This window comes from Rhea pennata, chromosome 10, assembly GCF_028389875.1.
Source record: "Rhea pennata isolate bPtePen1 chromosome 10, bPtePen1.pri, whole genome shotgun sequence".
NCBI lineage: Eukaryota > Metazoa > Chordata > Aves > Rheiformes > Rheidae > Rhea > Rhea pennata.
Window position 1 is genome coordinate 24,909,817 of NC_084672.1, and position 23,689 is coordinate 24,933,505.

General features: G+C 59.8%; 16 non-coding genes across 16 annotated transcripts; 8 read left to right on the top strand and 8 right to left on the bottom strand.

The window, feature by feature from the left end:
* The first annotated feature begins 1,897 nt into the window (after positions 1-1,897).
* On the top strand, positions 1,898-1,979 carry TRNAS-AGA (transfer RNA serine (anticodon AGA)). Its single transcript has one exon. It is a non-coding gene; the product is annotated as a tRNA-Ser (tRNA).
* Positions 1,980-2,476: 497 nt separating this feature from the next.
* Positions 2,477-2,548, bottom strand: TRNAC-GCA (transfer RNA cysteine (anticodon GCA)). Its single transcript has one exon. It is a non-coding gene; the product is annotated as a tRNA-Cys (tRNA).
* A 429-nt stretch (positions 2,549-2,977) lies between these two features.
* Positions 2,978-3,049, bottom strand: TRNAQ-CUG (transfer RNA glutamine (anticodon CUG)). Its single transcript has one exon. It is a non-coding gene; the product is annotated as a tRNA-Gln (tRNA).
* A 2,053-nt stretch (positions 3,050-5,102) lies between these two features.
* TRNAI-AAU (transfer RNA isoleucine (anticodon AAU)) lies at positions 5,103-5,176 on the top strand. The gene has a single exon. It is a non-coding gene; the product is annotated as a tRNA-Ile (tRNA).
* A 2,663-nt stretch (positions 5,177-7,839) lies between these two features.
* Positions 7,840-7,921, top strand: TRNAS-AGA (transfer RNA serine (anticodon AGA)). Its single transcript has one exon. It is a non-coding gene; the product is annotated as a tRNA-Ser (tRNA).
* Positions 7,922-8,418: 497 nt separating this feature from the next.
* On the bottom strand, positions 8,419-8,490 carry TRNAC-GCA (transfer RNA cysteine (anticodon GCA)). Its single transcript has one exon. It is a non-coding gene; the product is annotated as a tRNA-Cys (tRNA).
* A 429-nt stretch (positions 8,491-8,919) lies between these two features.
* Positions 8,920-8,991, bottom strand: TRNAQ-CUG (transfer RNA glutamine (anticodon CUG)). The gene has a single exon. It is a non-coding gene; the product is annotated as a tRNA-Gln (tRNA).
* A 2,054-nt stretch (positions 8,992-11,045) lies between these two features.
* TRNAI-AAU (transfer RNA isoleucine (anticodon AAU)) lies at positions 11,046-11,119 on the top strand. The gene has a single exon. It is a non-coding gene; the product is annotated as a tRNA-Ile (tRNA).
* Positions 11,120-13,778: 2,659 nt separating this feature from the next.
* Positions 13,779-13,860, top strand: TRNAS-AGA (transfer RNA serine (anticodon AGA)). The gene has a single exon. It is a non-coding gene; the product is annotated as a tRNA-Ser (tRNA).
* Positions 13,861-14,357: 497 nt separating this feature from the next.
* On the bottom strand, positions 14,358-14,429 carry TRNAC-GCA (transfer RNA cysteine (anticodon GCA)). Its single transcript has one exon. It is a non-coding gene; the product is annotated as a tRNA-Cys (tRNA).
* A 424-nt stretch (positions 14,430-14,853) lies between these two features.
* TRNAQ-CUG (transfer RNA glutamine (anticodon CUG)) lies at positions 14,854-14,925 on the bottom strand. Its single transcript has one exon. It is a non-coding gene; the product is annotated as a tRNA-Gln (tRNA).
* Positions 14,926-16,979: 2,054 nt separating this feature from the next.
* Positions 16,980-17,053, top strand: TRNAI-AAU (transfer RNA isoleucine (anticodon AAU)). Its single transcript has one exon. It is a non-coding gene; the product is annotated as a tRNA-Ile (tRNA).
* A 2,661-nt stretch (positions 17,054-19,714) lies between these two features.
* TRNAS-AGA (transfer RNA serine (anticodon AGA)) lies at positions 19,715-19,796 on the top strand. The gene has a single exon. It is a non-coding gene; the product is annotated as a tRNA-Ser (tRNA).
* A 497-nt stretch (positions 19,797-20,293) lies between these two features.
* Positions 20,294-20,365, bottom strand: TRNAC-GCA (transfer RNA cysteine (anticodon GCA)). The gene has a single exon. It is a non-coding gene; the product is annotated as a tRNA-Cys (tRNA).
* A 426-nt stretch (positions 20,366-20,791) lies between these two features.
* On the bottom strand, positions 20,792-20,863 carry TRNAQ-CUG (transfer RNA glutamine (anticodon CUG)). Its single transcript has one exon. It is a non-coding gene; the product is annotated as a tRNA-Gln (tRNA).
* A 2,054-nt stretch (positions 20,864-22,917) lies between these two features.
* Positions 22,918-22,991, top strand: TRNAI-AAU (transfer RNA isoleucine (anticodon AAU)). Its single transcript has one exon. It is a non-coding gene; the product is annotated as a tRNA-Ile (tRNA).
* The last annotated feature ends 698 nt before the right edge of the window (positions 22,992-23,689 follow it).

A 23,689-nucleotide genomic window follows, 5' to 3' on the forward strand; every position in this document is an offset into this window, starting at 1 on the left:
GGGCAGAACAGAGGCTGCCTCTCCCACCTCGCGCTGCCTCCCCCTGCCCCGGGCGTAGGGGCAATGCACCCTCCCCCTGCACCAGTAGTTCATGGAGCTACAGGAGCAGTACATGGAGCCCCCTCTCCAGCAGTTGATGGAGCTACTGGAGAGAGTCCAGCGTAGGGCTACAAAGGTGATCAGAGGGCTGGAGCACCTGCCCTATGAGGAAAGGCTGCGAGAGCTGTGCCTCTTTAGCCTGGGGACGAGAAGACTGGGGTGGGGGGGGCAGGATCTTATCAATGTGTACAAGTACCTGAAGGGAGGGTGTCAAGGGGATGAGGACAAAGTCTTTTCAGTTGCCCCGTGTGACAGGACAAGAGGCAGTGGGCAGAAACTGAAGCACGGGAAGTTCCGCCTGAATGTGAGGGGGAATTTCTTCACTGGGAGAGTGACGGAGCACTGGAACAGGTTGCCCAGAGAGGTTTTGGAGTCTCCTTCTCTGGAGATCTTCAAGGCCCGCCTGGATGTAACCCTGTCTACCATGCTCTAAGTGACCCTGCTGAGCAGGGGGGGGGGGTGGACTAGATGATCTCCGGAGGTCCCTTCCAACCTTCCCGATTCTATGATTCTATGAGCACCCTGCTCACACCAGCCCGGGCCTGCGAGTCCATGATGTGAAAGCCAAGGGTGAGCTGCAGTGTTCTTGGCTCTCTCAGGACAAGCAGAGATCCCGGTAGAGCCAGTGCAGCCTGGAGAATGTCTGCACAGCAGTCCCTGGGTGTCTGTGTTCCTGTGGGAACCAGCAGTGGCTCTTAGAGGCCTGGGAGCAGGCAGAGGTGCTTGGGGTGGGGGTCGCTGAGGGTTGCCAGAGGTCGTGTGGAGGGAGGGGGAAGAAGAGCAGATGCAGGTGCTTGCTGAGAGGAGCAGGGCGGAGCTATGTGCCTGTGGGCATTTCTGCCACTGCGATGAGCACAGCTGCCCGCCAAGCAGCTGGTCTCCCCCTGACTCCTGGCCAGTGAAGCGCCCACCCTCAACAGCTCTTCTGCTTCAGTCCCTTGCATGTGCTTTCACCATGGCAGGCATTGCTGAAGGCAGGCCTGTGTCTCCTGGCTTCTCTGGGGTGCCCCATGCTGCGTGCGCAGGCAGCAAGGCTGCAGCAAGGGCACCGGCTCCCCTCAGGGGATGAGAACTTGTTGCAGAAAGCTGAGCTGTGTTCCAGCAGGAACTTCCCCAGGAGAGGGACAGGCCTCTGCGGGTGCCGGGAAGAGCAAGGTTTTGTCTCTGTTGTCTGGGAACAAAAGCTGTCCTGAACTGCTTGGAAGGCAGCTCTGCTCACCACTGCACCACCAACGCAGGCGGACTCCGGCCTGCCTCCTGCTCCCCGCAGTTCGTGAACTGGCTCTGCCTCCTCCTTCCAGCCCCCTGCACACACGTTTCCCCCTCTCCCAACCTCTCCAGGCTCTTCCTCGGCATCTCCATACCCCCGCACCTCGGGGGCCACGGGTTCCTTGCAGTCTTTGCCCCTCCGCTCCTGCTCTTGCCTTTTCTGCTCTCTCCTTCCTCTTCTGGACCCGACACGTTCCCACTCCACCACCACTGGATGCCTCACACTGCTCCCTTCCTTTCCTCCCTTCCCACCATGCAGATGGCAGAGGGAGAGTGAAGCCATCCTCCAGCGTCAGCATATGCCAGAGGCCAGCCTGAGGACGAGGCACTAGGAGCTGCAGCCATAGCCCTGGCGGTATGCCCCTTGAGGCTTCTCAGGCCCTGGCAGCAGGTGCCTCTGGTGCCCAACTGCGCCGTGTCTGAAGAGCGGAAAGGGCATCTGCCGGCGCAGCCTGGCCCTGAACCTCCCAGGGAGCCAGACATCGCAGCCCACGGCACCTGCTGACTGCAGCAGAGGCCTTTGGGGCAGGTAGTTGTGGCCGAGTGGTGAAGGCGATGGACTAGAAATCCATTGGGGTTTCCCCGCGCAGGTTCGAATCCTGCCAACTACGGGGCACCATCCCCTTTTGCGCTGCCTGGAAAGACCACGCTGCAGCCCAGCCCTGCAGCTGTGGACCCTCCAGCTGTGCACGCTACATGTGGCCAGTCTGGTCCTCTTTATGGCAAGAGCTGGAAGCAGGACATGGTGTTACCAGTGACATCAGCAGAGCATCCCCTGGGGTCAGAGACCGCGACCTGTGTGCTAGGCAAGGGTGGGAGGTCTCCCCACGGGTGGGTTTCTCTCAGCTGGTGCCCTCCAGCTCCCAACAGAGCAGCGGCAGCACGGCCCCTGGGAAGCAAGAAGGGCTGCTCTTGGCCTCGCTGGCAGGTGCCGCATCTTAAGGAAAGGGAAAACTTTTCCCCAAGGGTGTCTTGAGGTGGGAAGAGAGCCCAGAGACAGAGAAGCTGCAAGAGGCCCATGCTGGGCTGGCCCCCGCAGCCCTCACCCTGAGGGGTGGGGAAGCAGTCCAAGGCAAAGCAGACGCTCCAAGAAGAAAAGCAGCCGTGGAGGGGGCACCTGGAGTTGAACCAGGGACCTCTTGATCTGCAGTCAAATGCTCTCCCACTGAGCTACACCCCCTGCAGCTGTGCCCACTCCTACCGAGGCATCCCTCTGCCAGAACCAGCTGACTCCCTGCCAGATCCCTCTGCCAGAAGCAGCTCTCAGGGGACAAGAGAGGAGAGATGGTGCCAGGAGCAAGCCAGGGCCCTTAAGAGCTACAGAGGGGTCCTGCGGAAAAAGCTACAGGCCCATAAGAGCTAGATGGGCAAAAGGCAGGAGCAGAGACATTGCTGCCAGTGGCAGGCTGAGGTGGGCTCCTGTGATTGGGAAACAGTGCAAGAACAGAGCTGGAGGGCAGCGAAGGCAGGCAGGCTAGAGTGTGTAAGCACTCTACCCAACATAGGGGGTATTTTTCTTTTCTTTTTTTTTTTTTTTTTTGACAAGGGCAATGCAAGAGTGTAAAATATGCCAAGAGCTGAGGCAAGCCCCCAGTGAGGCAGAAGCATGAGGTCCCACTGAGACTTGAACTCAGATCGCTGGATTCAGAGTCCAGAGTGCTCACCATTACACCATGGGACCTCCCGGCTGCCCCCTTCTTGCTGCTCCGCCACTAGCAGGACAGAGCCACGCAGTCTTGGCTGAGCCGCGGGCTCTCTCTGTCTCCCCGGCTGTGCCCAAGTGGAGCCTTTCTCCAGGGCCATGGGGCACCGTGCAGTCAGAGGGCTCTTCAGGAGAGCAGCCGAGCCCTTTGCAGAAGCCTCTCATGCTTCTCGCAAAGGAGGCAGCACCCTCATTCTGGAGGTGCTGCCTTCCTTCTCCACAGCTGTGGCTCGGGGGGCAGCGGAAGCAGACAGGAGGTCTGGTGCTGAGACAAACGCTGTGCTTGAGGTCAGACCTGCTTCCGATGCATCCCCAGGGAGCATCAGGCTTCTCTGCATCTCCACACAGAAGCCACGGAAGAGACTTTTCCTTCTACAAGTCCACCTCCTCCCCAGTGCTTAGACCACAGCTGTTTTCCCTCTCTTCGCCTTCCTCCTGACCTTACAGTGAGTGTGCCCTCTGCTCTCCCCAGAAGCACCCCAGTAGCAGTGACGACCGCGGTGTGGAGCCCCTCCTCAACGGGCATTAAGCACTGATCTCCCAGCTGTGGGCTTGGCACGTAAATCCTGCACAGCCCCAGCTCTCCCAGCATTGCTGGCCCCAAGTGCCAGATCCAGGGCACCTGGCGGGGCAGACGGGCTCTCCAAGCCGTGTTGTATCCCGCAGCTACATTCCTCTCAGGACCCCTGAGCAAACGCTGTGATAAAAGCCAGTTGCCCCCCTCCCCCTGCCCCTGACTCGATGCAACACCATTGCCCGTCCGATACACCTGAAGCAACTGCTGCTTCTCTGAGACGCTCTTGCTAGCGCCGTTCGTTCGCTGAGTGACTGTCCCCTGCCTCCTCTGAGCCACGGCTCACCAGGGCAGCTTCCGTGGAGGAGCACCCCTCTGCAGACAGGCCTTCTGCACCCACCATCCTGGGCGCACTCACAGCCCACTGGACTCTTTTTGCGATGGAAGAAGTTATGGCTGCAGGAGCCAGGCGAGTCCTCCTCCTCCGGGCTGCGAGGTGCCAGGCTGCTGGTTTCCCCTGGACCCAGGTCCAGCCAGTGGCGAGGCGGACTACGACCTCCAGCAGCCCCCCGCACACGTGCACACGCATTCACAGGGCACCAACACAACTGGCCACACATGCAGCAACAGAGACAGGCGAGCAGTGCCTTCCCAGGCACTCCCCATATAGCCCAGTCCTGCTTCTAAGAAGCGGTGCGTGGCAAACACCCCTTCTCGGGGCTCTCTGGTGTCTGGCCCCAGACCCTAACAGTCAGTTGCAATCCTAGCCATCCTCTGGTGGCACAGTCTGGGATGAGCTCCAGGTCTTCTCCGTTCCTCCAGGACACCCTGGCACCGGCTGCCCCAAAGCTGCCTCGCCCTCAGCAAGAATCATGTGTTCTTTCCTGAATCGTGCTCCACACTCTGGTGGCTTTTACTGTTTATGCCCAGGGAGCGCTTCTCTCATCCCCTGGGATCGCCACGCTGCCTGCCCAAGAAGGGACAGGGTCGTGGCACGCGCACGGTGAAAGAGCTGCTCCGGTGGTCTCCTCCTTCTGCAAAACTTGGTGTTTGTGTGTGCAGAGCAGGGCATTTCCTCCCAGCAGCCAGAGAGCTGGAAACATATGCGAGGACACTATCCTGGATGGTTGACTTACTGCCTCAGGGAGGAACGGATCTCAGGAGCCTGCCGCTCTGGCTGTCTGCTCAGAGCAGGGCTGGCGCCAACCCTAGAGCAGGCTGCCCAGTGCCTTGCCCTGACAAATTTGAATTTGATATCCAGGGATGGAGAGCCCCAAACTTGCCCGGGCACCAGCTCTCTAAGAGCTCCAGCTCTTAAATACTCCCCGAGAAATCTCCCCCGCTCCCCACCTCTCTCTTATTAGTTAATTCTTACGTGAGTACTGCCCCAGCCTTCCAGGGAGAAACACCCATGCTGCTGCTGCTCTCCCAGGGCAGCGGCACTGGCTGCATCATCACTGCCTTGAGAAGGGCAGCCTTTGGGGGACGCTTGAAAGCCCTGGCTGCAGCTAACTCCCTGGCTGGTTAGCTCAGTTGGTTAGAGCGTGGTGCTAATAACGCCAAGGTCGCGGGTTCAATCCCCGCACAGGCCAGCTGGCTCTTTTCCAGAGCCCTGAAACAGCTCTCCCAGAGAGGCTGTGGAGAGTCTCCTGCTCTGTAGATAGTCAAAACCTGCCTGGACGTGCTCCAGGTTACTTAGCATGAGCAAAGGGTGGGGGGTGGAGGGGCCGGTGGACTGAGGTGACCTCTGGAGGTCCCTTCCAGTCTCAGCTGTTCTGGGTGATCCTACCAAAGCCTGAACTCACAGTGCCTCAGCCTCTCTCTGCTGTGGTGCTGCTGCATGAGTACTGCACCCTGAGCCAGTGCCCGCCTGCACACCCACCCCATCCCCCCAGAAAAGGCTTGCAGAAAGTGCTCAGCCCCGGAACTGGACTCCTGGCAGTGATTTTCCTATTTGCTTTATTGTCAGTCCTCATCCTTAGCCTTCCAGAGCAGCAGCCTTCTTCTTGCCTGGTAGCATGTCCAACAGCAGCAGGTCGAGCTCTGGGCCAGCCAGGAAACGCCTCTCCTCTGGCCTCTGGCCTGTGTGTCAGCAGTGCAGAGAGACTGCCAGTGCAGAGCCCCTCCTCAGCAAGCAGGCAGCTCAGCTCTGCTCAGCTGGGAGCCCTTAGCTGCCCTGTGCAGCTGGTGCCATATGTGCACTTCTCTTCAGCGCCCTCATGTGGGGGCCCTAGGAGAGAAAGCGTGCAGCCCCACGGACAAAGAGGCAGCGCAGAGACCCGTCCGTGGATTAGGACACAGCCTACGGAGAGACTTTACCCCAAGGAAGCTGAGGTGGGTGCCTAGGGAAGGGGGAAAGGGGCAGAACAGAGGCTGCCTCTCCCACCTCGCGCTGCCTCCCCCTGCCCCGGGCGTAGGGGCAATGCACCCTCCCCCTGCACCAGTAGTTCATGGAGCTACAGGAGCAGTACATGGAGCCCCCTCTCCAGCAGTTGATGGAGCTACTGGAGAGAGTCCAGCGTAGGGCTACAAAGGTGATCAGAGGGCTGGAGCACCTGCCCTATGAGGAAAGGCTGCGAGAGCTGGGCCTCTTTAGCCTGGGGACGAGAAGACTGGGGTGGGGGGGGCAGGATCTTATCAATGTGTACAAGTACCTGAAGGGAGGGTGTCAAGGGGATGAGGACAAAGTCTTTTCAGTTGCCCCGTGTGACAGGACAAGAGGCAGTGGGCAGAAACTGAAGCACGGGAAGTTCCGCCTGAATGTGAGGGGGAATTTCTTCACTGGGAGAGTGACGGAGCACTGGAACAGGTTGCCCAGAGAGGTTTTGGAGTCTCCTTCTCTGGAGATCTTCAAGGCCTGCCTGGATGTAACCCTGTCTACCATGCTCTAAGTGACCCTGCTGAGCAGGGGGGGGGGTGGACTAGATGATCTCCGGAGGTCCCTTCCAACCTTCCCGATTCTATGATTCTATGAGCACCCTGCTCACACCAGCCCGGGCCTGCGAGTCCATGATGTGAAAGCCAAGGGTGAGCTGCAGTGTTCTTGGCTCTCTCAGGACAAGCAGAGATCCCGGTAGAGCCAGTGCAGCCTGGAGAATGTCTGCACAGCAGTCCCTGGGTGTCTGTGTTCCTGTGGGAACCAGCAGTGGCTCTTAGAGGCCTGGGAGCAGGCAGAGGTGCTTGGGGTGGGGGTCGCTGAGGGTTGCCAGAGGTCGTGTGGAGGGAGGGGGAAGAAGAGCAGATGCAGGTGCTTGCTGGGAGGAGCAGGGCGGAGCTATGTGCCTGTGGGCATTCCTGCCACTGCGATGAGCACAGCTGCCCGCCAAGCAGCTGGTCTCCCCCTGACTCCTGGCCAGTGAAGCGCCCACCCTCAACAGCTCTTCTGCTTCAGTCCCTTGCATGTGCTTTCACCATGGCAGGCATTGCTGAAGGCAGGCCTGTGTCTCCTGGCTTCTCTGGGGTGCCCCATGCTGCGTGCGCAGGCAGCAAGGCTGCAGCAAGGGCACCGGCTCCCCTCAGGGGATGAGAACTTGTTGCAGAAAGCTGAGCTGTGTTCCAGCAGGAACTTCCCCAGGAGAGGGACAGGCCTCTGCGGGTGCCGGGAAGAGCAAGGTTTTGTCTCTGTTGTCTGGGAACAAAAGCTGTCCTGAACTGCTTGGAAGGCAGCTCTGCTCACCACTGCACCACCAACGCAGGCGGACTCCGGCCTGCCTCCTGCTCCCCGCAGTTCGTGAACTGGCTCTGCCTCCTCCTTCCAGCCCCCTGCACACACGTTTCCCCCTCTCCCAACCTCTCCAGGCTCTTCCTCGGCATCTCCATACCCCCGCACCTCGGGGGCCACGGGTTCCTTGCAGTCTTTGCCCCTCCGCTCCTGCTCTTGCCTTTTCTGCTCTCTCCTTCCTCTTCTGGACCCGACACGTTCCCACTCCACCACCACTGGATGCCTCACACTGCTCCCTTCCTTTCCTCCCTTCCCACCATGCAGATGGCAGAGGGAGAGTGAAGCCATCCTCCAGCGTCAGCATATGCCAGAGGCCAGCCTGAGGACGAGGCACTAGGAGCTGCAGCCATAGCCCTGGCGGTATGCCCCTTGAGGCTTCTCAGGCCCTGGCAGCAGGTGCCTCTGGTGCCCAACTGCACCGTGTCTGAAGAGCGGAAAGGGCATCTGCCGGCGCAGCCTGGCCCTGAACCTCCTAGGGAGCCAGACATCGCAGCCCACGGCACCTGCTGACTGCAGCAGAGGCCTTTGGGGCAGGTAGTTGTGGCCGAGTGGTGAAGGCGATGGACTAGAAATCCATTGGGGTTTCCCCGCGCAGGTTCGAATCCTGCCAACTACGGGGCACCATCCCCTTTTGCGCTGCCTGGAAAGACCACGCTGCAGCCCAGCCCTGCAGCCGTGGACCCTCCAGCTGTGCACGCTACATGTGGCCAGTCTGGTCCTCTTTATGGCAAGAGCTGGAAGCAGGACATGGTGTTACCAGTGACATCAGCAGAGCATCCCCTGGGGTCAGAGACCGCGACCTGTGTGCTAGGCAAGGGTGGGAGGTCTCCCCACGGGTGGGTTTCTCTCAGCTGGTGCCCTCCAGCTCCCAACAGAGCAGCGGCAGCACGGCCCCTGGGAAGCAAGAAGGGCTGCTCTTGGCCTCGCTGGCAGGTGCCGCATCTTAAGGAAAGGGAAAACTTTTCCCCAAGGGTGTCTTGAGGTGGGAAGAGAGCCCAGAGACAGAGAAGCTGCAAGAGGCCCATGCTGGGCTGGCCCCCGCAGCCCTCGCCCTGAGGGGTGGGGAAGCAGTCCAAGGCAAAGCAGACGCTCCAAGAAGAAAAGCAGCCGTGGAGGGGGCACCTGGAGTTGAACCAGGGACCTCTTGATCTGCAGTCAAATGCTCTCCCACTGAGCTACACCCCCTGCAGCTGTGCCCACTCCTACCGAGGCATCCCTCTGCCAGAACCAGCTGACTCCCTGCCGGATCCCTCTGCCAGAAGCAGCTCTCAGGGGACAAGAGAGGAGAGATGGTGCCAGGAGCAAGCCAGGGCCCTTAAGAGCTACAGAGGGGTCCTGCGGAAAGAGCTACAGGCCCATAAGAGCTAGATGGGCAAAAGGCAGGAGCAGAGACATTGCTGCCAGTGGCAGGCAGAGGTGGGCTCCTGTGATTGGGAAACAGTGCAAGAACAGAGCTGGAGGGCAGCGAAGGCAGGCAGGCTAGAGTGTGTAAGCACTCTACCCAACATAGGGGGTATTTTTCTTTTCTTTTTTTTTTTTTTTTTTGACAAGGGCAATGCAAGAGTGTAAAATATGCCAAGAGCTGAGGCAAGCCCCCAGTGAGGCAGAAGCATGAGGTCCCACTGAGACTTGAACTCAGATCGCTGGATTCAGAGTCCAGAGTGCTCACCATTACACCATGGGACCTCCCGGCTGCCCCCTTCTTGCCGCTCCGCCACTAGCAGGACAGAGCCACGCAGTCTTGGCTGAGCCGCGGGCTCTCTCTGTCTCCCCGGCTGTGCCCAAGTGGAGCCTTTCTCCAGGGCCATGGGGCACCGTACAGTCAGAGGGCTCTTCAGGAGAGCAGCCGAGCCCTTTGCAGAAGCCTCTCATGCTTCTCGCAAAGGAGGCAGCACCCTCATTCTGGAGGTGCTGCCTTCCTTCTCCACAGCTGTGGCTCGGGGGGCAGCGGAAGCAGACAGGAGGCCTGGTGCTGAGACAAACGCTGTGCTTGAGGTCAGACCTGCTTCCGATGCATCCCCAGGGAGCATCAGGCTTCTCTGCATCTCCACACAGAAGCCACGGAAGAGACTTTTCCTTCTACAAGTCCACCTCCTCCCCAGTGCTTAGACCACAGCTGTTTTCCCTCTCTTCGCCTTCCTCCTGACCTTACAGTGAGTGTGCCCTCTGCTCTCCCCAGAAGCACCCCAGTAGCAGTGACGACCGCGGTGTGGAGCCCCTCCTCAACGGGCATTAAGCACTGATCTCCCAGCTGTGGGCTTGGCACGTAAATCCTGCACAGGCCCCAGCTCTCCCAGCATTGCTGGCCCCAAGTGCCAGATCCAGGGCACCTGGCGGGGCAGACGGGCTCTCCAAGCCGTGTTGTATCCCGCAGCTACATTCCTCTCAGGACCCCTGAGCAAACGCTGTGATAAAAGCCAGTTGCCCCCCTCCCCCTGCCCCTGACTCGATGCAACACCATTGCCCGTCCGATACACCTGAAGCAACTGCTGCTTCTCTGAGACGCTCTTGCTAGCGCCGTTCGTTCGCTGAGTGACTGTCCCCTGCCTCCTCTGAGCCACGGCTCACCAGGGCAGCTTCCGTGGAGGAGCACCCCTCTGCAGACAGGCCTTCTGCACCCACCATCCTGGGCGCACTCACAGCCCACTGGACTCTTTTTGCGATGGAAGAAGTTATGCCTGCAGGAGCCAGGCGAGTCCTCCTCCTCCGGGCTGCGAGGTGCCAGGCTGCTGGTTTCCCCTGGACCCAGGTCCAGCCAGTGGCGAGGCGGACTACGACCTCCAGCAGCCCCCCGCACACGCGCACACGCATTCACAGGGCACCAACACAACTGGCCACACATGCAGCAACAGAGACAGGCGAGCAGTGCCTTCCCAGGCACTGCCCATATAGCCCAGTCCTGCTTCTAAGAAGCGGTGCGTGGCAAACACCCCTTCTCGGGGCTCTCTGGTGTCTGGCCCCAGACCCTAACAGTCAGTTGCAATCCTAGCCATCCTCTGGTGGCACAGTCTGGGATGAGCTCCAGGTCTTCTCCGTTCCTCCAGGACACCCTGGCACTGGCTGCCCCAAAGCTGCCTCGCCCTCAGCAAGAATCACGTGTTCTTTCCTGAATCGTGCTCCACACTCTGGTGGCTTTTACTGTTTACGCCCAGGGAGCGCTTCTCTCATCCCCTGGGATCGCCACGCTGCCTGCCCAAGAAGGGACAGGGTCGTGGCACGCGCACGGTGAAAGAGCTGCTCCGGTGGTCTCCTCCTTCTGCAAAACTTGGCGTTTGTGTGTGCAGAGCAGGGCATTTCCTCCCAGCAGCCAGAGAGCTGGAAACATTCGCGAGGACACTATCCTGGATGGTCGACTTACTGCCTCAGGGAGGAACGGATCTCAGGAGCCTGCCGCTCCGGCTGTCTGCTCAGAGCAGGGCTGGCGCCAACCCTAGAGCAGGCTGCCCAGTGCCTTGCCCTGACAAATTTGAATTTGATATCCAGGGATGGAGAGCCCCAAACTTGCCCGGGCACCAGCTCTCTAAGAGCTCCAGCTCTTAAATACTCCCCGAGAAAGCTCCCCCTCTCCCCGCCTCTCTCTTATTAGTTAATTCTTACGTGAGTACTGCCCCAGCCTTCCAGGGAGAAACACCCATGCTGCTGCTGCTCTCCCAGGGCAGCGGCACTGGCTGCATCATCACTGCCTTGAGAAGGGCAGCCTTTGGGGGACGCTTGAAAGCCCTGGCTGCAGCTAACTCCCTGGCTGGTTAGCTCAGTTGGTTAGAGCGTGGTGCTAATAACGCCAAGGTCGCAGGTTCAATCCCCGCACGGGCCAGCTGGCTCTTTTCCAGAGCCCTGAAACAGCTCTCCCAGAGAGGCTGTGGAGAGTCTCCTGCTCTGCAGATAGTCAAAACCTGCCTGGACGTGCTCCAGGTGACTTAGCATGAGCAAAGGGTGGGGGGTGGGGGGGGCAGCTGGACTGAGGTGACCTCTGGAGGTCCCTTCCAGTCTCAGCTGTTCTGGGTGATCCTACCAAAGCCTGAACTCACAGTGCCTCAGCCTCTCTCTGCTGTGGTGCTGCTGCATGAGTACTGCACCCTGAGCCAGTGCCCGCCTGCACACCCACCCCATCCCCCAGAAAAGGCTTGCAGAAAGTGCTCAGCCCCGGAACTGGACTCCTGGCAGTGATTTTCCTATTTGCTTTATTGTCAGTCCTCATCCTTAGCCTTCCAGAGCAGCAGCCTTCTTCTTGCCTGGTAGCATGTCCAACAGCAGCAGGTCGAGCTCTGGGCCAGCCAGGAAACGCCTCTCCTCTGGCCTGTGTGTCAGCAGTGCAGAGAGACTGCCAGTGCAGAGCCCCTCCTCAGCAAGCAGGCAGCTCAGCTCTGCTCAGCTGGGAGCCCTTAGCTGCCCTGTGCAGCTGGTGCCATATGTGCACTTCTCTTCAGCGCCCTCATGTGGGGGCCCTAGGAGAGAAAGCGTGCAGCCCCACAGACAAAGAGGCAGCGCAGAGACCCGTCCATGGATTAGGACACAGCCTACGGAGAGACTTTACCCCAAGGAAGCTGAGGTGGGTGCCTAGGGAAGGGGGAAAGGGGCAGAACAGAGGCTGCTGCCTCTCCCACCTCGCGCTGCCTCCCCCTGCCCCGGGCGTAGGGGCAATGCACCCTCCCCCTGCACCAGTAGTTCATGGAGCTACTGGTGCAGTACATGGAGCCCCCTCTCCAGCAGCTGATGGAGCTACTGGAGAGAGTCCAGCGTAGGGCTACAAAGGTGATCAGAGGGCTGGAGCACCTGCCCTATGAGGAAAGGCTGCGAGAGCTGGGCCTCTTTAGCCTGGGGACGAGAAGACTGGGGTGGGGGGGGCGGGATCTTATCAATGTGTACAAGTACCTGAAGGGAGGGTGTCAAGGGGATGAGGACAAAGTCTTTTCAGTTGCCCCGTGTGACAGGACAAGAGGCAGTGTGCAGAAACCTAAGCACGGGAAGTTCCGCCTGAATGTGAGGGGGAATTTCTTCACTGGGAGAGTGACGGAGCACTGGAACAGGTTGCCCAGAGAGGTTTTGCAGTCTCCTTCTCTGGAGATCTTCAAGGCCCGCCTGGATGTAACCCTGTCTACCATGCTCTAAGTGACCCTGCTGAGCGGGGGCGGGGGGGGGGTGGACTAGATGATCTCCGGAGGTGCCTTCCAACCTTCCCGATTCTATGATTCTATGAGCACTCTGCTCACACCAGCCCGGGCCTGCGAGTCCATGATGTGAAAGCCAAGGGTGAGCTGCAGTGTTCTTGGCTCTCTCAGGACAAGCAGAGATCCCAGTAGAGCCAGTGCAGCCTGGAGAAGCACAGCAGTCCCTGGGTGTCTGTGTTCCTGTGGGAACCAGCAGTGGCTCTTAGAGGCCTGGGAGCAGGCAGAGGTGCTTGGGGTGGGGGACGCTGAGGGTTGCCAGAGGTCGTGTGGAGGGAGGGGGAAGAAGAGCAGATGCAGGTGCTTGCTGGGAGGAGCAGGGCGGAGCTATGTGCCTGTGGGCATTTCTGCCACTGCGATGAGCACAGCTGCCCGCCAAGCAGCTGGTCTCCCCCTGACTCCTGGCCAGTGAAGCGCCCACCCTCAACAGCTCTTCTGCTTCAGTCCCTTGCATGTGCTTTCACCATGGCAGGCATTGCTGAAGGCAGGCCTGTGTCTCCTGGCTTCTCTGGGGTGCCCCATGCTGCGTGCGCAGGCAGCAAGGCTGCAGCAAGGGCACCGGCTCCCCTCAGGGGATGAGAACTTGTTGCAGAAAGCTGAGCTGTGTTCCAGCAGGAACTTCCCCAGGAGAGAGACAGGCCTCTGCGGGTGCCGGGAAGAGCAAGGTTTTGTCTCTGTTGTCTGGGAACAAAAGCTGTCCTGAACTGCTTGGAAGGCAGCTCTGCTCACCACTGCACCACCAACGCAGGCGGACTCTGGCCTGCCTCCTGCTCCCCGCAGTTCGTGAACTGGCTCTGCCTCCTCCTTCCAGCCCCCTGCACACACGTTTTCCCCTCTCCCAACCTCTCCAGGCTCTTCCTCGGCATCTCCATACCCCCGCACCTCGGGGGCCATGGGTTCCTTGCAGTCTTTGCCCCTCCGCTCCTGCTCTTGCCTTTTCTGCTCTCTCCTTCCTCTTCTGGACCCAACACGTTCCCACTCCACCATCACTGGATGCCTCACACTGCTCCCTTCCTTTCCTCCCCTCCCACCATGCAGATGGCAGAGGGAGAGTGAAGCCATCCTCCAGCGTCAGCATATGCCAGAGGCCAGCCTGAGGACGAGGCACTAGGAGCTGCAGCCATAGCCCTGGCGGTATGCCCCTTGAGGCTTCTCAGGCCCTGGCAGCAGGTGCCTCTGGTGCCCAACTGCACCGTGTCTGAAGAGCGGAAAGGGCATCTGCCGGCGCAGCCTGGCCCTGAACCTCCCAGGGAGCCAGACATCGCAGCCCACGGCACCTGCTGACTGCAGCAGAGGCCTTTGGGGCAGGTAGTTGTGGCCGAGTGGTGAAGGCGATGGACTAGAAATCCATTGGGGTTTCCCCGCGCAGGTTCGAATCCTGCCAACTACGGGGCACCATCCCCTTTTGCGCTGCCTGGAAAGACCACGCTGCAGCCCAGCCCTGCAGCCATGGACCCTCCAGCTGTGCAGGCTACATGTGGCCAGTCTGGTCCTCTTTATGGCAAGATCTGGAAGCAGGACATGGTGTTACCAGTGACATCAGCAGAGCATCCCCTGGGGTCAGAGACCGTGACCTGTGTGCTAGGCAAGGGTGGGAGGTCTCCCCACAGGTGGGTTTCTCTCAGCTGGTGCCCTCCAGCTCCCAACAGAGCAGCGGCAGCACGGCCCCTGGGAAGCAAGAAGGGCTGCTCTTGGCCTCGCTGGCAGGTGCCGCATCTTAAGGAAAGGGAAAACTTTTCCCCAAGGGTGTCTTGAGGCGGGAAGAGAGCCCAGAGACAGAGAAGCTGCAAGAGGCCCATGCTGGGCTGGCCCCCGCAGCCCTCGCCCTGAGGGGTGGGGAAGCAGTCCAAGGCAAAGCAGACGCTCCAAGAAGAAAAGCAGCCGTGGAGGGGGCACCTGGAGTTGAACCAGGGACCTCTTGATCTGCAGTCAAATGCTCTCCCACTGAGCTACACCCCCTGCAGCTGTGCCCACTCCTACCGAGGCATCCCTCTGCCAGAACCAGCTGACTCCCTGCCGGATCCCTCTGCCAGAAGCAGCTCTCAGGGGACAAGAGAGGAGAGATGGTGCCAGGAGCAAGCCAGGGCCCTTAAGAGCTACAGAGGGGTCCTGCGGAAAGAGCTACAGGCCCATAAGAGCTAGATGGGCAAAAGGCAGGAGCAGAGACATTGCTGCCAGTGGCAGGCAGAGGTGGGCTCCTGTGATTGGGAAACAGTGCAAGAACAGAGCTGGAGGGCAGGGAAGGCAGGCAGGCTAGAGTGTGTAAGCACTCTACAAAACACAGGTTTTTTTTTTTTTTTTTTTTTTTTTTTATGGCAAGGGCAATGCAAGGGTGTGAAATATGCCAAGAGCTGAGGCAAGCCCCCAGTGAGGCAGAAGCATGAGGTCCCACTGAGACTTGAACTCAGATCGCTGGATTCAGAGTCCAGAGTGCTCACCATTACACCATGGGACCTCCCGGCTGCCCCCTTCTTGCTGCTCCGCCACTAGCAGGACAGAGCCACGCAGTCTTGGCTGAGCCGCGGGCTCTCTCTGTCTCCCCGGCTGTGCCCAAGTGGAGCCTTTCTCCAGGGCCATGGGGCACCGTACAGTCAGAGGGCTCTTCAGGAGAGCAGCCGAGCCCTTTGCAGAAGCCTCTCATGCTTCTCGCAAAGGAGGCAGCACCCTCATTCTGGAGGTGCTGCCTTCCTTCTCCACAGCTGTGGCTCGGGGGGCAGCGGAAGCAGACAGGAGGTCTGGTGCTGAGACAAACGCTGTGCTTGAGGTCAGACCTGCTTCCGATGCATCCCCAGGGAGCATCAGGCTTCTCTGCATCTCCACACAGAAGCCACGGAAGAGACTTTTCCTTCTACAAGTCCACCTCCTCCCCAGTGCTTAGACCACAGCTGTTTTCCCTCTCTTCGCCTTCCTCCTGACCTTACAGTGAGTGTGCCCTCTGCTCTCCCCAGAAGCACCCCAGTAGCAGTGACGACCGCGGTGTGGAGCCCCTCCTCAACGGGCATTAAGCACTGATCTCCCAGCTGTGGGCTTGGCACGTAAATCCTGCACAGGCCCCAGCTCTCCCAGCATTGCTGGCCCCAAGTGCCAGATCCAGGGCACCTGGCGGGGCAGACGGGCTCTCCAAGCCGTGTTGTATCCCGCAGCTACATTCCTCTCAGGACCCCTGAGCAAACGCTGTGATAAAAGCCAGTTGCCCCCCTCCCCCTGCCCCTGACTCGATGCAACACCATTGCCCGTCCGATACACCTGAAGCAACTGCTGCTTCTCTGAGACGCTCTTGCTAGCGCCGTTCGTTCGCTGAGTGACTGTCCCCTGCCTCCTCTGAGCCACGGCTCACCAGGGCAGCTTCCGTGGAGGAGCACCCCTCTGCAGACAGGCCTTCTGCACCCACCATCCTGGGCGCACTCACAGCCCACTGGACTCTTTTTGCGATGGAAGAAGTTATGGCTGCAGGAGCCAGGCGAGTCCTCCTCCTCCGGGCTGCGAGGTGCCAGGCTGCTGGTTTCCCCTGGACCCAGGTCCAGCCAGTGGCGAGGCGGACTACGACCTCCAGCAGCCCCCCGCACACGCGCACACGCATTCACAGGGCACCAACACAACTGGCCACACATGCAGCAACAGAGACAGGCGAGCAGTGCCTTCCCAGGCACTGCCCATATAGCCCAGTCCTGCTTCTAAGAAGCGGTGCGTGGCAAACACCCCTTCTCGGGGCTCTCTGGTGTCTGGCCCCAGACCCTAACAGTCAGTTGCAATCCTAGCCATCCTCTGGTGGCACAGTCTGGGATGAGCTCCAGGTCTTCTCCGTTCCTCCAGGACACCCTGGCACTGGCTGCCCCAAAGCTGCCTCGCCCTCAGCAAGAATCACGTGTTCTTTCCTGAATCGTGCTCCACACTCTGGTGGCTTTTACTGTTTATGCCCAGGGAGCGCTTCTCTCATCCCCTGGGATCGCCACGCTGCCTGCCCAAGAAGGGACAGGGTCGTGGCACGCGCACGGTGAAAGAGCTGCTCCGGTGGTCTCCTCCTTCTGCAAAACTTGGCGTTTGTGTGTGCAGAGCAGGGCATTTCCTCCCAGCAGCCAGAGAGCTGGAAACATTCGCGAGGACACTATCCTGGATGGTCGACTTACTGCCTCAGGGAGGAACGGATCTCAGGAGCCTGCCGCTCCGGCTGTCTGCTCAGAGCAGGGCTGGCGCCAACCCTAGAGCAGGCTGCCCAGTGCCTTGCCCTGACAAATTTGAATTTGATATCCAGGGATGGAGAGCCCCAAACTTGCCCGGGCACCAGCTCTCTAAGAGCTCCAGCTCTTAAATACTCCCCGAGAAAGCTCCCCCTCTCCCCGCCTCTCTCTTATTAGTTAATTCTTACGTGAGTACTGCCCCAGCCTTCCAGGGAGAAACACCCATGCTGCTGCTGCTCTCCCAGGGCAGCGGCACTGGCTGCATCATCACTGCCTTGAGAAGGGCAGCCTTTGGGGGACGCTTGAAAGCCCCGGCTGCAGCTAACTCCCTGGCTGGTTAGCTCAGTTGGTTAGAGCGTGGTGCTAATAACGCCAAGGTCGCGGGTTCAATCCCCGCACGGGCCAGCTGGCTCTTTTCCAGAGCCCTGAAACAGCTCTCCCAGAGAGGCTGTGGAGAGTCTCCTGCTCTGCAGATAGTCAAAACCTGCCTGGACGTGCTCCAGGTGACTTAGCATGAGCAAAGGGTGGGGGGTGGGAGGGGCAGCTGGACTGAGGTGACCTCTGGAGGTCCCTTCCAGTCTCAGCTGTTCTGGGTGATCCTACCAAAGCCTGAACTCACAGTGCCTCAGCCTCTCTCTGCTGTGGTGCTGCTGCATGAGTACTGCACCCTGAGCCAGTGCCCGCCTGCACACCCACCCCATCCCCCAGAAAAGGCTTGCAGAAAGTGCTCAGCCCTGGAACTGGACTCCTGGCAGTGATTTTCCTATTTGCTTTATTGTCAGTCCTCATCCTTAGCCTTCCAGAGCAGCAGCCTTCTTCTTGCCTGGTAGCATGTCCAACAGCAGCAGGTCGAGCTCTGGGCCAGCCAGGAAACGCCTCTCCTCTGGCCTGTGTGTCAGCAGTGCAGAGAGACTGCCAGTGCAGAGCCCCTCCTCAGCAAGCAGGCAGCTCAGCTCTGCTCAGCTGGGAGCCCTTAGCTGCCCTGTGCAGCTGGTGCCATATGTGCACTTCTCTTCAGCGCCCTCATGTGGGGGCCCTAGGAGAGAAAGCGTGCAGCCCCACGGACAAAGAGGCAGCGCAGAGACCCGTCCATGGATTAGGACACAGCCTACGGAGAGACTTTACCCCAAGGAAGCTGAGGTGGGTGCCTAGGGAAGGGGGAAAGGGGCAGAACAGAGGCTGCTGCCTCTCCCACCTCGCGCTGCCTCCCCCTGCCCCGGGCGTAGGGGCAATGCACCCTCCCCCTGCACCAGTAGTTCATGGAGCTACTGGTGCAGTACATGGAGCCCCCTCTCCAGCAGCTGATGGAGCTACTGGAGAGAGTCCAGCGTAGGGCTACAAAGGTGATCAGAGGGCTGGAGCACCTGCCCTATGAGGAAAGGCTGCGAGAGCTGGGCCTCTTTAGCCTGGGGACGAGAAGACTGGGGTGGGGGGGGCAGGATCTTATCAATGTGTACAAGTACCTGAAGGGAGGGTGTCAAGGGGATGAGGACAAAGTCTTTTCAGTTGCCCCGTGTGACAGGACAAGAGGCAGTGGGCAGAAACTGAAGCACGGGAAGTTCCGCCTGAATGTGAGGGGGAATTTCTTCACTGGGAGAGTGACGGAGCACTGGAACAGGTTGCCCAGAGAGGTTTTGGAGTCTCCTTCTCTGGAGATCTTCAAGGCCCGCCTGGATGTAACCCTGTCTACCATGCTCTAAGTGACCCTGCTGAGCAGGGGTGGGGGGGTGGACTAGATGATCTCCGGAGGTCCCTTCCAACCTTCCCGATTCTATGATTCTATGAGCACTCTGCTCACACCAGCCCGGGCCTGCGAGTCCATGATGTGAAAGCCAAGGGTGAGCTGCAGTGTTCTTGGCTCTCTCAGGACAAGCAGAGATCCCGGTAGAGCCAGTGCAGCCTGGAGAATGTCTGCACAGCAGTCCCTGGGTGTCTGTGTTCCTGTGGGAACCAGCAGTGGCTCTTAGAGGCCTGGGAGCAGGCAGAGGTGCTTGGGGTGGGGGTCGCTGAGGGTTGCCAGAGGTCGTGTGGAGGGAGGGGGAAGAAGAGCAGATGCAGGTGCTTGCTGAGAGGAGCAGGGCGGAGCTATGTGCCTGTGGGCATTCCTGCCACTGCGATGAGCACAGCTGCCCGCCAAGCAGCTGGTCTCCCCCTGACTCCTGGCCAGTGAAGCGCCCACCCTCAACAGCTCTTCTGCTTCAGTCCCTTGCATGTGCTTTCACCATGGCAGGCATTGCTGAAGGCAGGCCTGTGTCTCCTGGCTTCTCTGGGGTGCCCCATGCTGCGTGCGCAGGCAGCAAGGCTGCAGCAAGGGCACCGGCTCCCCTCAGGGGATGAGAACTTGTTGCAGAAAGCTGAGCTGTGTTCCAGCAGGAACTTCCCCAGGAGAGAGACAGGCCTCTGCGGGTGCCGGGAAGAGCAAGGTTTTGTCTCTGTTGTCTGGGAACAAAAGCTGTCCTGAACTGCTTGGAAGGCAGCTCTGCTCACCACTGCACCACCAACGCAGGCGGACTCTGGCCTGCCTCCTGCTCCCCGCAGTTCGTGAACTGGCTCTGCCTCCTCCTTCCAGCCCCCTGCACACACGTTTTCCCCTCTCCCAACCTCTCCAGGCTCTTCCTCGGCATCTCCATACCCCCGCACCTCGGGGGCCATGGGTTCCTTGCAGTCTTTGCCCCTCCGCTCCTGCTCTTGCCTTTTCTGCTCTCTCCTTCCTCTTCTGGACCCGACACGTTCCCACTCCACCATCACTGGATGCCTCACACTGCTCCCTTCCTTTCCTCCCCTCCCACCATGCAGATGGCAGAGGGAGAGTGAAGCCATCCTCCAGCGTCAGCATATGCCAGAGGCCAGCCTGAGGACGAGGCACTAGGAGCTGCAGCCATAGCCCTGGCGGTATGCCCCTTGAGGCTTCTCACGCCCTGGCAGCAGGTGCCTCTGGTGCCCAACTGCACCGTGTCTGAAGAGCGGAAAGGGCATCTGCCGGCGCAGCCTGGCCCTGAACCTCCCAGGGAGCCAGACATCGCAGCCCACGGCACCTGCTGACTGCAGCAGAGGCCTTTGGGGCAGGTAGTTGTGGCCGAGTGGTGAAGGCGATGGACTAGAAATCCACTGGGGTTTCCCCGCGCAGGTTCGAATCCTGCCAACTACGGGGCACCATCCCCTTTTGCGCTGCCTGGAAAGACCACGCTGCAGCCCAGCCCTGCAGCCATGGACCCTCCAGCTGTGCAGGCTACATGTGGCCAGTCTGGTCCTCTTTATGGCAAGATCTGGAAGCAGGACATGGTGTTACCAGTGACATCAGCAGAGCATCCCCTGGGGTCAGAGACCGTGACCTGTGTGCTAGGCAAGGGTGGGAGGTCTCCCCACAGGTGGGTTTCTCTCAGCTGGTGCCCTCCAGCTCCCAACAGAGCAGCGGCAGCACGGCCCCTGGGAAGCAAGAAGGGCTGCTCTTGGCCTCGCTGGCAGGTGCCGCATCTTAAGGAAAGGGAAAACTTTTCCCCAAGGGTGTCTTGAGGCGGGAAGAGAGCCCAGAGACAGAGAAGCTGCAAGAGGCCCATGCTGGGCTGGCCCCCGCAGCCCTCGCCCTGAGGGGTGGGGAAGCAGTCCAAGGCAAAGCAGACGCTCCAAGAAGAAAAGCAGCCGTGGAGGGGGCACCTGGAGTTGAACCAGGGACCTCTTGATCTGCAGTCAAATGCTCTCCCACTGAGCTACACCCCCTGCAGCTGTGCCCACTCCTACCGAGGCATCCCTCTGCCAGAACCAGCTGACTCCCTGCCGGATCCCTCTGCCAGAAGCAGCTCTCAGGGGACAAGAGAGGAGAGATGGTGCCAGGAGCAAGCCAGGGCCCTTAAGAGCTACAGAGGGGTCCTGCGGAAAGAGCTACAGGCCCATAAGAGCTAGATGGGCAAAAGGCAGGAGCAGAGACATTGCTGCCAGTGGCAGGCAGAGGTGGGCTCCTGTGATTGGGAAACAGTGCAAGAACAGAGCTGGAGGGCAGGGAAGGCAGGCAGGCTAGAGTGTGTAAGCACTCTACAAAACACAGGGTTTTTTTTTTTTTTTTTTTTTTTTTTTTATGGCAAGGGCAATGCAAGGGTGTGAAATATGCCAAGAGCTGAGGAAAGCCCCCAGTGAGGCAGAAGCATGAGGTCCCACTGAGACTTGAACTCAGATCGCTGGATTCAGAGTCCAGAGTGCTCACCATTACACCATGGGACCTCCCGGCTGCCCCCTTCTTGCTGCTCCGCCACTAGCAGGACAGAGCCACGCAGTCTTGGCTGAGCCGCGGGCTCTCTCTGTCTCCCCGGCTGTGCCCAAGTGGAGCCTTTCTCCAGGGCCATGGGGCACCGTACAGTCAGAGGGCTCTTCAGGAGAGCAGCCGAGCCCTTTGCAGAAGCCTCTCATGCTTCTCGCAAAGGAGGCAGCACCCTCATTCTGGAGGTGCTGCCTTCCTTCTCCACAGCTGTGGCTCGGGGGGCAGCGGAAGCAGACAGGAGGCCTGGTGCTGAGACAAACGCTGTGCTTGAGGTCAGACCTGCTTCCGATGCATCCCCAGGGAGCATCAGGCTTCTCTGCATCTCCACACAGAAGCCACGGAAGAGACTTTTCCTTCTACAAGTCCACCTCCTCCCCAGTGCTTAGACCACAGCTGTTTTCCCTCTCTTCGCCTTCCTCCTGACCTTACAGTGAGTATGCCCTCTGCTCTCCCCAGAAGCACCCCAGTAGCAGTGACGACCGCGGTGTGGAGCCCCTCCTCAACGGGCATTAAGCACTGATCTCCCAGCTGTGGGCTTGGCACGTAAATCCTGCACAGGCCCCAGCTCTCCCAGCATTGCTGGCCCCAAGTGCCAGATCCAGGGCACCTGGCGGGGCAGACGGGCTCTCCAAGCCGTGTTGTATCCCGCAGCTACATTCCTCTCAGGACCCCTGAGCAAACGCTGTGATAAAAGCCAGTTGCCCCCCTCCCCCTGCCCCTGACTCGATGCAACACCATTGCCCGTCCGATACACCTGAAGCAACTGCTGCTTCTCTGAGACGCTCTTGCTAGCGCCGTTCGTTCGCTGAGTGACTGTCCCCTGCCTCCTCTGAGCCACGGCTCACCAGGGCAGCTTCCGTGGAGGAGCACCCCTCTGCAGACAGGCCTTCTGCACCCACCATCCTGGGCGCACTCACAGCCCACTGGACTCTTTTTGCGATGGAAGAAGTTATGGCTGCAGGAGCCAGGCGAGTCCTCCTCCTCCGGGCTGCGAGGTGCCAGGCTGCTGGTTTCCCCTGGACCCAGGTCCAGCCAGTGGCGAGGCGGACTACGACCTCCAGCAGCCCCCCGCACACGCGCACACGCATTCACAGGGCACCAACACAACTGGCCACACATGCAGCAACAGAGACAGGCGAGCAGTGCCTTCCCAGGCACTCCCCATATAGCCCAGTCCTGCTTCTAAGAAGCGGTGCGTGGCAAACACCCCTTCTCGGGGCTCTCTGGTGTCTGGCCCCAGACCCTAACAGTCAGTTGCAATCCTAGCCATCCTCTGGTGGCACAGTCTGGGATGAGCTCCAGGTCTTCTCCGTTCCTCCAGGACACCCTGGCACCGGCTGCCCCAAAGCTGCCTCGCCCTCAGCAAGAATCACGTGTTCTTTCCTGAACCGTGCTCCACACTCTGGTGGCTTTTACTGTTTATGCCCAGGGAGCGCTTCTCTCATCCCCTGGGATCGCCACGCTGCCTGCCCAAGAAGGGACAGGGTCGTGGCACGCGCACGGTGAAAGAGCTGCTCCGGTGGTCTCCTCCTTCTGCAAAACTTGGCGTTTGTGTGTGCAGAGCAGGGCATTTCCTCCCAGCAGCCAGAGAGCTGGAAACATTCGCGAGGACACTATCCTGGATGGTCGACTTACTGCCTCAGGGAGGAACGGATCTCAGGAGCCTGCCGCTCCAGCTGTCTGCTCAGAGCAGGGCTGGCGCCAACCCTAGAGCAGGCTGCCCAGTGCCTTGCCCTGACAAATTTGAATTTGATATCCAGGGATGGAGAGCCCCAAACTTGCCCGGGCACCAGCTCTCTAAGAGCTCCAGCTCTTAAATACTCCCCGAGAAAGCTCCCCCTCTCCCCGCCTCTCTCTTATTAGTTAATTCTTACGTGAGTACTGCCCCAGCCTTCCAGGGAGAAACACCCATGCTGCTGCTGCTCTCCCAGGGCAGCGGCACTGGCTGCATCATCACTGCCTTGAGAAGGGCAGCCTTTGGGGGACGCTTGAAAGCCCCGGCTGCAGCTAACTCCCTGGCTGGTTAGCTCAGTTGGTTAGAGCGTGGTGCTAATAACGCCAAGCTCGCGGGTTCAATCCCCGCACGGGCCAGCTGGCTCTTTTCCAGAGCCCTGAAACAGCTCTCCCAGAGAGGCTGTGGAGAGTCTCCTGCTCTGCAGATAGTCAAAACCTGCCTGGACGTGCTCCAGGTGACTTAGCATGAGCAAAGGGTGGGGGGTGGGGGGGGCAGCTGGACTGAGGTGACCTCTGGAGGTCCCTTCCAGTCTCAGCTGTTCTGGGTGATCCTACCAAAGCCTGAACTCACAGTGCCTCAGCCTCTCTCTGCTGTGGTGCTGCTGCATGAGTACTGCACCCTGAGCCAGTGCCCGCCTGCACACCCACCCCATCCCCCAGAAAAGGCTTGCAGAAAGTGCTCAGCCCTGGAACTGGACTCCTGGCAGTGATTTTCCTATTTGCTTTATTGTCAGTCCTCATCCTTAGCCTTCCAGAGCAGCAGCCTTCTTCTTGCCTGGTAGCATGTCCAACAGCAGCAGGTCGAGCTCTGGGCCAGCCAGGAAACGCCTCTCCTCTGGCCTGTGTGTCAGCAGTGCAGAGAGACTGCCAGTGCAGAGCCCCTCCTCAGCAAGCAGGCAGCTCAGCTCTGCTCAGCTGGGAGCCCTTAGCTGCCCTGTGCAGCTGGTGCCATATGTGCACTTCTCTTCAGCGCCCTCATGTGGGGGCCCTAGGAGAGAAAGCGTGCAGCCCCACGGACAAAGAGGCAGCGCAGAGACCCGTCCATGGATTAGGAC